Source organism: Schistocerca gregaria, chromosome 4 (genome assembly GCF_023897955.1).
Source record: "Schistocerca gregaria isolate iqSchGreg1 chromosome 4, iqSchGreg1.2, whole genome shotgun sequence".
NCBI lineage: Eukaryota > Metazoa > Arthropoda > Insecta > Orthoptera > Acrididae > Schistocerca > Schistocerca gregaria.
The window spans coordinates 368782726-368797599 of record NC_064923.1 but is presented as its reverse complement, the minus strand read 5'-3'; the positions used below and the strand labels follow the sequence as shown (position 1 = coordinate 368797599).

Genomic DNA, 14874 nt, shown 5'->3' with positions numbered 1-14874 from the left:
GCGGACAATTGTTAGAGTGAGAGTGGGACTGTTAGAATAGCTCTGGCCTGAAAGGGTACCTGTATCGACGAGGGGAGGGGGGAGGGTTGGAGGTTTCCTGAGGGTCTGCGAAGGGGAGAGGGGTGGGTCCGGGAACAATAAGTTAAGGTCCTCTCAATGAAAAGGAAGAATTATCCTCAAGGGGTCTTAATCATCTTAGCACAACAACAGGTTAAGGACCTGTCAATCAAAAGAGACAATAGGTTTGCCCCTGAGTGCAAACCTGCCCTTGATGTAGGCAAACTGCACTAACAAATTGTCCTGATTCTCTCTTTGCCCTACTATTTACGGTGCGTGGCGAAACGTACCCTGTATCAAGATAGGAAAAAAACCAGCCAAACACTTTGGAAGGAAACATCGCAACACTTACCGTAAGTAATTTAGGGAAATGAAGGAAAACCTTAGTATGAATCTCTTGATGAGTATTTGAACCAATGCGCTCCTGAAGGTTAGTCCAGTATTTATTACTAACCAACTTTACTTTGAGAGTTTGATGGCCTGTCGGAGTGGCCGAGCGGTTCTAGGCGCTTCAGTCTGGAACCGCGCGACCGCTACGGTCGGAGGTTCGAATCCTGCCTCGGGCATGGATGTGTGTGATGTCTTTAGGTTAGATAGGTTTAAGTAGTTCTAAGTTCTAGGGGACTGATGACCTCAGATGTTAAGTGCCATAGTGCTCAGAGCCATTGTGAGTTTCGGGTTTAGGCTGTGTGTTCCGTGTTTCGGCCTCTCTTTATCTCATCCACGACACAGAGACACAATATCATGTTCAATTACTTGAAAAAGGCCTTTGTAAGTGTGGCAGTATCGTTCTGTTTACATGTAGAGAGACAGAAAGTTTATTCCGGTACTGTTTCAAGTGGAGCACTGCCAGGCGCTAAACTCTCAGCAATAGCTGAACGTTGCTCGTGTCTTTGGTTCGACATCACTCCTCGCACACTGTCAGTTGTCCAGAAGTTATTCGCAGTATAAAGTATATGGAACTACTTCACCTCTAAAAGTTAATGGTCGTTTTAATCTGATGCTACATTTTTTCCCTGTTCAATTCTTTTAGAATCTGTAGTTTCCCGTTCATGCATGTCTTAAAACAGCTGAATCCAGAACATTTTAAAATCGATTCCTAAAGACAGAATATTTTTCATGACAATTTCTTCGCTAACCTTGAATTAAGTTCCAACCGACAAAAACTATTTTGTTACCATCATCTATACCTCACAGTCTCACAGAAAGCGTCACAAGTGAGCACGTTGCTTCTTCTTACTTCGAATAGAAGTTCAGCTTTCATTCCCCCCCACCGTTGTGTCCCACATTCCGTTACTGATCTGAACTTCAACGTTTCGTATGTATATTCAGTCTCAGACGATCTCTTATTCCTCATCCTCAAAACGTTCTGTTAAATTAATAATAATGTGATACAAAAAATGGTTCAAATGGCTCTGAGCACTATGGGACTTAAGATCTGAGGTCATCAGTCTCCTAGAACTTAGAACTTATTAAACCAAACTAACCTAAGGACATCACAACATCCATGCCCGAGGCAGGATTTGAACCTGCGACCGTAGCAGTCACGCGGTTCCGGACTGGAGTGCCTAGAACCGCTTGACCACAACGGCCGGCAATAATATGATACCTGTACCTATAACACAAGAGGTGAAAATGACCTTTATTACCTACTATTAAAGCTGTGGGTGGTTCAGAAAGCAATTCAATATACAGCAACAAAACTTTTTGATCATTTCCGCAATAACATAAAATGTCTGAGAGGAGCAGAGCAAATTTTAAATCTAGTCTAAAATAAATTATCCTCAACAACTCCTCCTATTCTATGGATGAATTTCTATTTAAAGTCTGTACGACCTTGTTGCGGTTATGACAGATGCCTCGCCCAACGACTCACCGTGCTTTCGTTGACTGCCAGGTCTCTGTAGATATTCTGCAAGCGCCTATGAATATCTGCGGTGCTTTGGTTTTCCACCAAAAGAAACTGAAGGACAGCTCTGTGCTTGGAACGCACCTCCATTGCAAACGCCGTTTTGAAGGCTACGTATAGCACCGCCACCTGTCGGAGCTTCATGAAACCACATGTGCTATAGCGGAATATTTCGCGATGTCTCACAACAAATTCTGGATATTTAAACTGAAATTGGCTGAGAAAAAACTGTTGCATTACTTACTGAACACTCGTCGAAGCACCGTGGATGTGGAATGCAACAAACGTCAGATTGGTACATTGGATACACAAATTGTTCGCATTCTAGCAAAACCGCAGAATGTGGGTAGGAATGTTTACAGCAAGACGAGCAGTGCGATGGCTTCTCAAGCAACACGGAGTGTTAGCACAGCAACCACTGAGGCGGTTTCGGTTGACGATTTCACAGAGAAGGGCTCGCTGACAATGGAGAGACCAACTACAATACTGGAGTGACGTCAGCTCGTCCTTACAGTGCCCTTTCTAAGAACAACATCGCAATGCACGTACCCATGCGGAGACATCGAGGAGAGCGAGCTTTGAGAGACTCCACTCGTCATCATCATACAGGCACAGCACCAGGTGTGATGGTATTAGGTGCCATCCGACACACGTCACGACAATAATCATCTCCAGCTTGCACTGTTGATAATTTGGACAACAGCTCTTACTTTTCTCATGTATTAAGGCCAGATGCTGTGCCTATTCTTCGTCTCTGTGATATTATCTTCCTACAAGATTTGACAAGACCATCCTGACATACTTTGATGCAGGTGTTTGACTGCTGCCAGGCGAGCACTCCTTATGCAAACCTCTGACCCACTGCAAACATCTGTTCATATTGCCGAGAGACTGGCACTCCACCACTCTCCAGACACTATCATTGGTGAACTCAGACATGGAACTGAAGCAGCATCAAATGACGTACCCATATCTGTCATTCTAGCTCAGTTCAATGTGATGCCCAGCTGTCTTAGAGCCATTGTTTCTGCTGGAGGTGGTAGATCGCTTTGATAAATTTTGTACCCGCTAAAACGCTATATCACCTACAACTTAAATTAAGTATCCTCCCTCCTATACAGTACATGCACAATAACTAAAATTTCGTTATTTGCTATCCTCCTTATTGTTGTCGTTTTAATGCACACCAGTGTGCATATTCAAACTGTATGGGAAACACAATGTGGGGTGATCTGTGATACAGACCCTGACCACAATAGCTTACGTGCTGCAAAATTACTCGATACCTGTGAGATGCGCTAACTTTAGAGTTTAGACGTTTAGATTTGGCAACATCAAAGCCACTTGCAAGATGCAAGAACTGCAGTGGCAAACTGACTAAGGCAGCACAAATGCAAGATTTTCATGAAGGTCTCTAGACATATTCAGCGTCTGGAATAAGTCAGATCCATCTACACACTGTCCATCCAAAAAGCTTCTAGGTCCATCATGTTCCAGGCATATAAGCGACATCAGTGCAGTAACTACTGTATCTGTTTGAACTAGCAACTGCAAACAACAGGTGTGCATTCGACCAGTTTCTTGTGAGTAGAGTTGTAGAACTACCACAGGCTACTGTAAACGGCCATAAGTAAACGTCGAGTACAGTAGTTTTCCTAGTAGCTTTGATCAGTTAAGATGTACTGCATTACCTGCATGTTAGGTGTGTTGCATACCTATCGGGCGTTACCTCATAACGACCCTTTTGTTTACATATGCGATTTCCCCTAAAAACCAGAAGTGGTAAATTGTCTAGAAACTGAGTGAGGATGAATAAAGGGTCACTTAACCAATGCAACATATTTGTTGTATTTAATTATGATACCATCTAATACTTAAAAATAAACAGTATTTGTAGCAAAACTGAACTTGTAAATATTTATTTCAGGGTTTGTTCGAAAATTGTTGATCTGTTTTGCCAAACAGAGGGATGTAAAGAAACAACAGAGATTCATCATACATCCCAGAAAACGCAATTTCCTTAACAAGAAGGTAAAATAAAAAAGAACCGCAAAACAAAAATGTATCAAACATCACTTCAACACTTCGCGGAATTTATGTAAAACATATGTCTGTCATTCATAAACAACTTCCGGATTTGTCTATAATAATAGGAAACGCTTGCCTTTGGTCATGATAAGAACATTCTACTGAGTACAAAGTAACAACAATACTTATATATGTTATTTTATGTTTGTGCATGTAAACTGTACTTGCATCAAAAGTAATTGCTTTGCTTATATAAAAGTACAGAATTTACGTGATCAACTGATTTGTATTATTTATAAAACGCAACTTATATGCTGTAAGGATATAAAATATATAATGGACTAACACTGAATGATGTGTACGCTGTAAAGATATAAAATACATAATGGACTAACACTGAATGTTATGTGTGATTCTCATTATGTGCAAAACAAATATAAAAAAAAGAGAAACCGTCGGTTCCAATTTTCTCTCTTACACATTCATTTATGTTTCTTTCCCTACAACTGCTACCAATACTACCGGTAATCCTACATTTATTATGTCCTTTTTTTATATTATGAGCATGCAGTGCTAAGTAGTGGACGTGCAGCCGTAGTGTGTCTACGTTGATAGGTCGAAAATCTCAATTGAGAAACGAACTGAACCTCTAAATCAAGTGAGCAAGACATTCTTCAGAACATTTTGAAGAAGAGAAAAGATTGTGCACAGTTTGTCACGCGTATCTTGACATTCTAATAAAAACAACAGCGTGTGGATGCCTACCGCAACTTGATTGAGATACAAGAAGCAGACAGTTCTTTTCTGGAAAAAACCATCATGGATGAAGAGATGTGTGATTACCAAAACGAACCTACCACAACATGACAAACTGCAGAATGGATCTCTGATGGTTCGCCAAGCGCGAAAATTGTGTGAATGTGACGCACGAGATGAACAACATTCCACAGAAGGACATTTCTGACAGTTTAAAATGGTTGTGTGAACGTTCTGTGCGTTATACTCAAGTGGGAGAGACTATGTTGGACACCTGAAGCATCAAAACGGCCTCTGAACTTTTCCCAATTTTTATGGTTCCCTACCTCAATTTGTAAAAACAGAAACCTTATAGTATTACTTTGGTGTCCTGCTCTTAACACCACTTATTCTCTGGAACGTGTGGAGGTATCGAGTTGAAATATATGTCAAATATTAAGGTCTATGGAACCTCTCTGTAAAAAATTTAAGTTCCTAAGTCAATGTAATCAAGAGTTAAGGCCATTTATGCCACATGCTCGCAAAGTCACTCATCGAAATCTGTGAGGTACTTCTCTTTGACCAGCAATCATAAAATTTGGCAAGAAGCAAGTTTTCACAGTACAAATAAAAGAGAAAATCCGAAAACTGTTAATTTGTAATTACATACATACAATTTTTTTGCCACTTCTTGTCCGTCTATTAAGACCACTTTTCTCAGCAATGGGTACAGGCATCAAGTTGAAATTCGTGTCAGATACTAAGGTTTACAGTCGCTTAGCGCTGTGAACAAGTTAATGCAAGTAAAAGATACGGCCATTATGTCACATATTTTGACACGCGCAAACTCACTCATGAAATCCTGTAGATGAGCTATCTATATACAGGATGGTTTAAATCGAACTTTCGCTACTTGAGATGCTCCCCACGAAAAATGAGTGATTGTAGGACAATGAAACTTTGTGGAAACATTTTTAAGGACATACGGAAGAGAAATAACGAATAAGCAATTGAAACCCACGCACTTTAATTTCTACATGAGCGAGTAACATTGTTAATTGTGTACCTTGTTTTCGCTCCAGGTTACAAACGCTGCTCAGTGTGAGGACCATCTACATCCACTACTACCTGGAAGTTTGTAAGGATGCCATTTCAGAACTGTTCGCAGCAATTGCCGAACGGTGGCCCACAGAATATTCACCTCTGTGACACACCTCCTGCACTGATTGAAGCTTGCGCATTGCATCCAGTACTCTCAGCCGTGGCAACAGTAATTACCTCAACAATTTGTGGCGCAATTGGCCGTCGGCCTCTCCCAGGAGAAATTCCCAAATCGCCAGTTTAATTCGGACTTCCGAATCATGTTCTTCAACCCCGTTGCGGAAAAAGGACCTCTGCGTATTCCTTTAACGCGTAGATACTCGCGAACAGCAGAAAAAAAGTTCAAATGGCTCTAAGTACTATGGAACTTAACATCTGAGGTCATCAGTCCCCTAGACTTAGAACTACTTAAACCTAAGGACATCACGCACATCCATACCCGAGGCAGGATTCGAACCTGTGACCGTATCAGCCACGTGGTTCCGGGCTGAAGCGCCTAGAACCACTCGACCACAGCAGCCGGCCGAGCAGCAGCACTACCGCTGCTTCTGCAGTGGAGTGTGCGCAGGTGTGAAACGTCCTGGCGGATTAAAACTGTGTGCCGGACCGAGGCTCGAACTCTGGACTTTCCTTTTTGTGGTTAAGTGTTGTACGAACTAAGCTACCGGCTGGCAGAGCAGCAGCACTAGTGCTGCTTCTGCAATGGAGTGTGCGCTGGTATGAAACCTCCTGGCAGATTAAAACTGTGTGCCGGACCGAAAATGTTCAAATGTGCGTGAAATCTTATGGGAGTTAACTGCTAAGGTCATCAGTCCCTAAGCTTACACACTGCTTAACCTAAATTATCCTAAGGACAAACACACACACCCATGCTCGAGGGAGGATTCGAACCTCCGCCGGGACCAGCCGCACAGTCCGTGACTGCAGCGCCTGAGACCGCTCGGCTAATCCCGCGCGGCGTGTGCCGGACCGAGGCTCGAACTCTGTTCTCTAACGAGACTAGTATACGTACTACCTGGGAGAAACGATACTGCGGAGACATGGCTAATCCACGGCGTGGCGGATGTTTCCAGGAGGAAATTTTCACTCCGCCAGCATGTTTCATTACTGCTGTTGTTTTGACAAAACAACTTTACGAGAAAAGCGGGGCCTCGCTCACTTTTCCCGGAGCCATGCTGACTGTGTGCAGCTATAACGTACACCGATGCTTGGTTTTAACCCTACGTCGTCGTACCAGTATGGGCGCCTAACGGCAGGTCATAAAAGTAAGACTACTAAAAACGCAAGTCCTCCAGCGCCCAGTCTGAGCGTCATTCCATAAAAGTTGGTTGCTCACACAGTAAACAGTTTTCCATATATGCTGGCTCAGTTAGCGGAAGTTTGTCTTTCCTGCGTGGGGAACCACAGTCATATGGAATTTTTTCAAAGAAATTTCTGCCATTTCACTGTTAATTTTTCCATTTGTTTTACACAATCATTTTTGGCTTTATAGCCATTCTCAAGTTGTTCAAATGTTAAAATATGTATGATCTGTTTTTTTTTCATTATTGTGGTTTCATTCGCCTGCCCCATTGGGGCAGGGGAGTGCTGGCAGCGGCACAATCCAGCCGCTCTTCACCCGAGTGATACATTTAATAAAAAGAGGAAAACGGGACATGTAAAAGGCGTTAAAGGAGGACATGAGAACATAGTTACGGGAGACATAGGGCGTTAAAACGTACACGTACACGGCGACTTTCATGTGGAACAGTTAAAAAAAGGTACACATAAAGTTAATAAACAAATAAACACAGTGGATGATGTCTGACCTGTCTGTGGCATGACATCGTCTTGTACATCAGTTGTCGTATTACAGGATACAAGTATACGTCGAAAAGCTGACTCTGTGCAGAGTGAAAAGCTATTAACACACAATAAGTCGTATTTAACAGCCAAACATCCTTGTGCCCTGCAAATGTCACTCTTCTTCATCAGTTGACAAGGAATATTTTTTTTCGACGATGAAATGTTGCAGTGTGGTCACATATTTTAACATTTGAACAAGCACTTGAGCATAGCTATAAAGTCGAAAACATTATTGTGTAAAATAAATGTGCAATTAACAGTCAAATGGTGAAAATTTCTCTTAAAAAAGTTTAAATATTACCACCCTGTACATAATCAAAGTTTGTAAGGAATGGCAGAGTGCAAGTCGTACTCACACTTCTCCGAATGTAACTACTCTATGATTTACTAATATTTTTCCCCATAGTCGACCCTATGGTACATTCAAATTTACGTAAATCAGCATATTTAGTCTTACACACTTTTCTCTACCTTATATAACTTTTTGATATGAATTCATTATAACTCTATCCGTACTATTTATTGAAGTGATGCGGAGTTAAGATAATACTGTTTTAGAAGTTTTCGTTGGTGTGGTAGACCCGAAAAAGTACAGGCACGTGCGACGCCACTGGACGTGTCTCACACTCCTACCGTGTATCACATTCCTTCTTCCTTGCTTTTCACACTACGCTATTTCTGGAGGGTGTTTTCTGGATGGAATTAGGGGGGATAAAGCTAACGAGATCTGAAAACGGTTGCTTATAATTCACAAAATATCGAGAAAAACTGAGTATGTTATACAAGTGTGTTACACACCGCTAAACAGATCGATTTCGCAGCTTTCCCATGGTATACAACAAGTCATGCCGTCTATTAACAGGGATGAAGATTCACTAAGGAGAAGCTATAGCTGCTCGGCCCATACCACCGCTGGCAATTATAAAAACGCACTTGAGACATGCTGCCAACTGTGACCTGGCTACATAACCCAAAGGGTTGATTCAGAACTTAATTTTATTTTTTAGGGCTCCTTCTTATAAATTCACTCTTGAAACTTTTTGAACTGACGGGAATAATTCGTAAACTACACGGAAATCACAATGCAGATTGGTCTAACTCCACTTTTAGCTAAACTCCCTGACGGAAATACCTTAAGGACTACACCGTTCCTACGCTCTCACTGAGGTGCATAAACTTTTGCCGATTTTGAATTGGCGTTCGGAGTATGCTGATTCATTAGCTCCATACTTAACAATCATATACAACCGTTCGCTCGACGAAAGATCCGTACCGAAAGACTGGAAAGTTCCACAGGTCACACCAATATTCAAGAAAGGTAGTAGGAGTAATCCACTAAATTACAGGCCCATATCGTTAACGTCGATATGCAGCAGGATTTTAGAACATATATTGTGTTCGAACATTATGAATTACCTCGAAGGAAAAGGTCTATTGACACCAGTCAACATGGGTTTAGAAAACATCGTTCCTGTGAAACACAACTAGCTCTTTATTCACGTGATGTGCTGAGTGCTTTTCACAAGGGATTTCAGATCGATTCCGTATTCCTGGATTTCCGGAAGGCTTTTGACACTGTATCACACAAGCGGCTCGTAGTAAAATTTCGTGCTCAGTTATGTGACTGGATTTGCGATTTCCTGTCAGAGAGGTCACAGTTCGTAGTAACTGACGGAAAGTCATCGAGTAAAACAGAAGTGATTTCAGGCCTTCCCCAAAAAAGTATTATAGGCCCTTGGCTGTTCCTTATCAGTATAAACGATTTGGGAGACGATCTGAGCAGGCGTCTTCGGGTGTTTGCAGACGACGCTCTTGTTTATCGACTAATAAAGTCATCGGAAGTTCAAACCAAACTGCAAAACGATTTATAAAAGATATCTGAATGGTGCGAAAAGTGGCAGTTGATCCTAAATAACGAAAAGTGTGAGGTCATCCACATGAGTGCGAAAAGGAACTGGTTAAACTTCGGTTACACGATAAATCAGTCAAATCTAATGGTAGTAAATTTAACAAAATACCTGAGAATTACAATTACGAACTACTTAAATTGGAAAGAACACATAGAAAATGTTGTGGGGAATGCTAACCAAAGGCTGTGTTTTATTGGCAGGACACTTAGAAAATGTAATAGACCTACTAAGGAGACTGTCTACACTACGTTTGTCCGTCCTCTTTTAGAATACTGCTGCCCGGTGTTGGCTCCTTACCAGGTAGAATTGACGGAGTACGTGGAAAAAGTTCAAAGGAAGGCAGCACGTTTAGTATTATCGCGAAATATGGGAGAGAGTGTCACAGAAATGATACAAGATTTGGGCTGGAAATCATTAAAATAAAGGCGTTTTTCGTTGCGACGGACTCTTCTCACGAAAATCCAATCACCAACTTTCTCCTCCGAATGCCAAAATATTTTGTTGATACCGACCTACATAGGGCGGAACGATCACCACGATAAAATAAGGGAAATCAGAGCTCGTACGGAAAGATACAGGATGTTACAAAAAGGTACGGCCAAACTTTCAGGAAACATTCCTCACACACAAAGAAAGAAAATATGTTATATGGATATGTGTCCGGAAACGCTTACTTTCCATGTTACAGCTCATTCTATTACTTCTCTTCAGATCACATTAATCATGGAATGGAAACACACAGCAACAGAACGTACCAGCGCGACTTCAAACACTTTGTTACAGGAAATGTTCGAAATGTCTTCCGTTAGCGAGGATACATGCATCCACCCTCCGTCGCATGGAATCCCTGATGCGCTGATGCAGCCCTGGAGAATAGCGTATTGTATCACTCTACCTGTGCTGCTGGAACATGTGCCTTTACAAGTACGACACAACATGTGTTGTTGACGTCAGGAGAGGCTGGCTCTGAGCACTATGGGACTTAACATCTATAGTCATCAGTCCCCTAGAACTTAGAACTACTTAAACCTAACTAACCTAAGGACATCACACAACACCCAGTCCTCACGAGGCAGAGAAAATCCCTGACCCCGCCGGGAATCGAACCCGGGAACTAGGGCGCGGGAAGCGAGAACGCTACCGCACGACCACGAGCTGGGGACCGGTCAGCAGAGCGTGGAGACCATGGAATTGGTCCGCCTCTACCAATGCATCGATCAGCGAATCTGTTGTTGAGAAGCGTACGAACACTTCGACTGAAATGTGCAGGAGCTCCATCGTGCATGAACCACATGTTGTGTCGTACTTGTAAAGGCACATGTTCTAGCAGCACAGGTAGAGTATCCCGTATGAAATCATGATAACATGCTCCATTGAGCGTAGGTGGAAGTACATGGGGCATAGTCAAGACATCACCAACAATGCCTGCCCAAACTTTCACAGAAAATCTGTGTTGATGACGTGATTGCACAACTGCGTGCGGATTCTTGTCAGCCCACACATGTTGATTGTGAAAATTTACAATTTGATCACGTTGGAATGAAGCCTCATCCGTAAAGAGAACATTTGCACTGATATGAAGATTGATACATTGTTGGATGAACCATTCGCAGAAGTGTAGCCGTGGAGGCCAATCAGCTGCTGATAGTGCCTGCAAACTCTGTACATGGTACGGAAACAACTGGTTCTCCCGTAGCACTCTGCATACAGTGACGTGGTCAACGTTACCTTGTACAGCAGCAGCTTCCTGACTCTGACATTAGGGCTATCGTCAACTGCACGAAGAATTGCCTCGTCCATTGTAGGTGTCCTCGTCGTTCTAGGTCTTCCCTAGTCGCGAGTCATAGGCTGGAATATTCCGTGCTCCCTAAGACGCCGGTCAATTGCTTCGAAGGCTTCCTGTCGGGACACCTTCGTTCTGGAAATCTTTTTCGATAAAAACGTACCGCGCCACGGCTATTGCCCCCGTGCTAAACATTACACCGACTGCAAAACCACGTTCGTGATGAACACTAACCTGTTGATGCTACGTACTGATGTGCTTGATGCTAGTACTGTAGAGCAATGAGTCGCATGTCAACACAAGCACCGAAGTCAACATTACCTTCCTTCAATTGGGCCACTGGTGGGGAATCGAGGAAGTACAGTACATACTGACGAAACTAAAATGAGCTCTAACATGGAAATTAAGCGTTTCCGGACACATGTCCACATAACATCTTTTCTTTATTTGTGTGTGAGGAATGTTTCCTGGAAGTTTGGCCGTACCTTCTTGTAACACCCTGTATAGGTGTTCAATCTTTCCGGGCGCTACACGAGATTAGAATAATAGAGAATTGTGAAGGTGGTTCGATGAACCCTCTGCCAGGCACTTAAATGTGATTTGCAGAGTATCCGTGTAGACGTAGAAGTCACGGCGGGGTGGTGTACGGCCCCCAGCTGGGTGAGGCGACAGCAGCGGTCCCTTCGCCAGGGGAGGTGCGGAGCGCCGGTACGTACTTGCGGGTCGGCCGGTGTCGTCCTCGCAGCGGCGCTGGTAGGTGGAGAACTACTGTGCGTCGCGGCGGAGCGCCTTCGGCTGACTGGCTGACCGGCACCTCGCCGCGCTTCCAGCGGGCGCCGTAGTGGGGACTCTCTGCACCAGCGGAGGGGGCGCGCGGACCTCTAGGCTCCCTTTGCGTGCCCTGCGACGCCTCCAACGGTACTCGCGGCCGGTATTTGCGTGCCGTCTCCACGGCGGGCCCGACTGCGCAGTCATCACCGGGACGAACGCTGCTGACTTTCTGGTTCTCGAACCGCTTCCGTCACGCGAAGGCCGGATGTAGGACCGAGAGAAAATTGCTCGACCGCCGAATGGCTACACCGGTTCGTTTTGTTGTTTTGCTGAATTAGCGGTGTACCGAGACCGCACACCCGCAGGAAACATGTCGCTAATACAGGGTAACTCTGCCTCGAGCGTCTGTAATGGCCTAAAACACCTTTTCTTCGTCTGCAAAGAACTTGATGATAATGGCTCAAATGGCTCTGAGTACTATGGGACTTAACTTCTGATGTCATGAGTCCCCTAGAACTTAGAACTACTTAAACCAAACTAACCTAAGGACATCACACACATCCATGCACGAGGCAGGTTTCGAACCTGCGACCATAGCGGTCGCGCAGTTCCAGGCAGTAGCGCCTAGAACCGCTCGGTCACTCCGGCCAGCTTGATGATAATGGTGGAAAGATCTGGCTCTAGGTGTGGGTGGTGGTTGGGGGGGGGGGGGGGGGTGGCGAGACTGGGATGACAAGCGGGCGAACTATGTCACCGCCCAGGGCGGCAGGTAGCAAAATCTTCAATTTTAATATGACTTCAAAAGCACGAATTAAAGGAGTCAATGAAAGTTTTGCATAAGTGGACTAGTATGAGAATATGTTGGAAATACAAAAACCAATCGTAATATTTAGTGACTTTCTGGAAATTGTCCGCTGTATTGGGAAACAGATGACAAACGAAGCGCTGGAGTCGTTCACCTTGGTTGCATCTTTCAAAATAGCAAAGATGGCTACTGGCAGTGTTGGCAGCTCTGTTTCTACCACGCGCAATACATAACAATATCTACGTCAGCTCGAAAGCCCGTAAAGAAGCGAAGAACCTTATAATAAAGTAGTAGAGGAAAACGTCTGCGTATGACAGTTCCTATACAGCAGTGGTCGTCGAACTGTGACCCGCGGGGCGCAAGTAGCCCTAAATCAAGTAGTCGTGCGAACGGGCCATTATCAACTGTATTTTAAGGTAATATGCATCTAGAATGAGATTTTCATTCTGCAGCGTATTGTGCACTGATATGAAACTTCCAGCAGATTAAAACTGTGTGCCGGACCGAGACTCGAACTCGGGACCTTTGCCCTTCGCGGGCAAGTGCTCTACCATCTGAGCTACCCAAGCATGACGCACACCCCGTAATCACAGCTTTACGTCTGCCAGTACCTCGTCTCCTACCTTCCAAACTTTACAGAAGCTCTCCTGCGAACCTTGCAGAATTAGCACTCCTGAAAGAAAGGATATTGCGGGGACATGGCTTAGCCACAGCCTGGTAGAGAACTTGTCCGCGAAAGGCAAAGGTCCCGAGTTCGAGTTTCGATCCGGCACACAATTTTAATCTGCCAGGAAGTTTAATATTCATCTAGCAATTAATAGCCCAATCCATCTACATCTACATGGATACTCTGCAAATCATATTTCCCGTGCGAGCTCTCATTTGTCTTATTCTATTATGATGATCGTTTTTCCCTACGTAGGCCGGCGCCAAAAAAAAAAAAAAAAAATATTTTCCCATTCGCACGAGAGAGTTGGTGATTGAAATTTCGTGAGAAGATTCCGTTGCAACGAAAAGTACCTTTGTTTCAATAATGTCCGCCGCAAATCCTGTATCATTTCAGTAGCACTCTTTCCCTTATTTCGCGGTAAACTACCATTAGATTTGACTGATTTATCGTGTAATCGAAGTTTAACGGATTTATTTTAGCACTCATGTGGATGACCTCAAATTTTTCGTTATTTAGGGTCAATTGCCAATTTGGGCACTATACAGATATCTTTTCTAAATCGTTTTTCAATTTGTTTTGATGATAAACGACAGCATCATCTGCAAACAACGAAAGACGGCTGCTGAGATTGCCTCCAAAGTCGTTTATATACAGTGTGAGTTACTAATTGTTGCACCAAGAATAGCTCCGAAAGTATGATAGGAGCTGAAAAGTTTGTTGGACAGAAGTTGCATGGGACAACAGAAGGCATAATATGACATTCGTCTTTTGTTGCTAGGTGGGGTCTCTTCAGTGATATGAAGGTCAACTTTGTTGTTTTTTTTATTATGGCGTGCTATAGTTTGGTACTAATTTTCTGACAGCGGCTATTGAGATGAATCCAATGATGTGTAACAGTAAGGTCTTTAGGTCACATAGGTGGCATGAACGCCCATTTACAGAAGGTGGTCGAAGTGATGACCATTGGTATCATGGATTCACTGGTATTCCTTATCACATCGGCACTTATCGAAGGATATGCTCTGACTATTCTCTCGCATAACTTCAGGTGTAGTTGGAACGCTTTTATAAACAATGTCTTTTACGAATCCCCACAAGAAAAAATCCAAAGGCGTCAAGTTTAGTGAACGAGCCAACCTTGACATATCCAATCCCCGTCCAATCCAACGATTTGGGAATTGTCTGTGCAACTCATTTCTAGCCATCAGCGAAAAATGTGCCTGACACCCATCGTTTTGATACCGCATTCTGTTCCTTGTT

The 14874-nt window shown here is 43.5% G+C and overlaps 1 protein-coding gene across 1 annotated transcript in view; it reads right to left on the bottom strand.

Moving 5' to 3' along the window:
* The window catches only part of LOC126365867 (facilitated trehalose transporter Tret1-like), a 459878-nt gene extending 447609 nt beyond the window's left edge, over positions 1-12269 (bottom strand). The window contains exon 1 of the mRNA XM_050008548.1: positions 12085-12269. The gene's annotated coding sequence lies outside the window, so the exon portion shown is untranslated. The remainder of the gene's footprint in view (positions 1-12084) is intronic.
* Positions 12270-14874: the final 2605 nt, after the last annotated feature.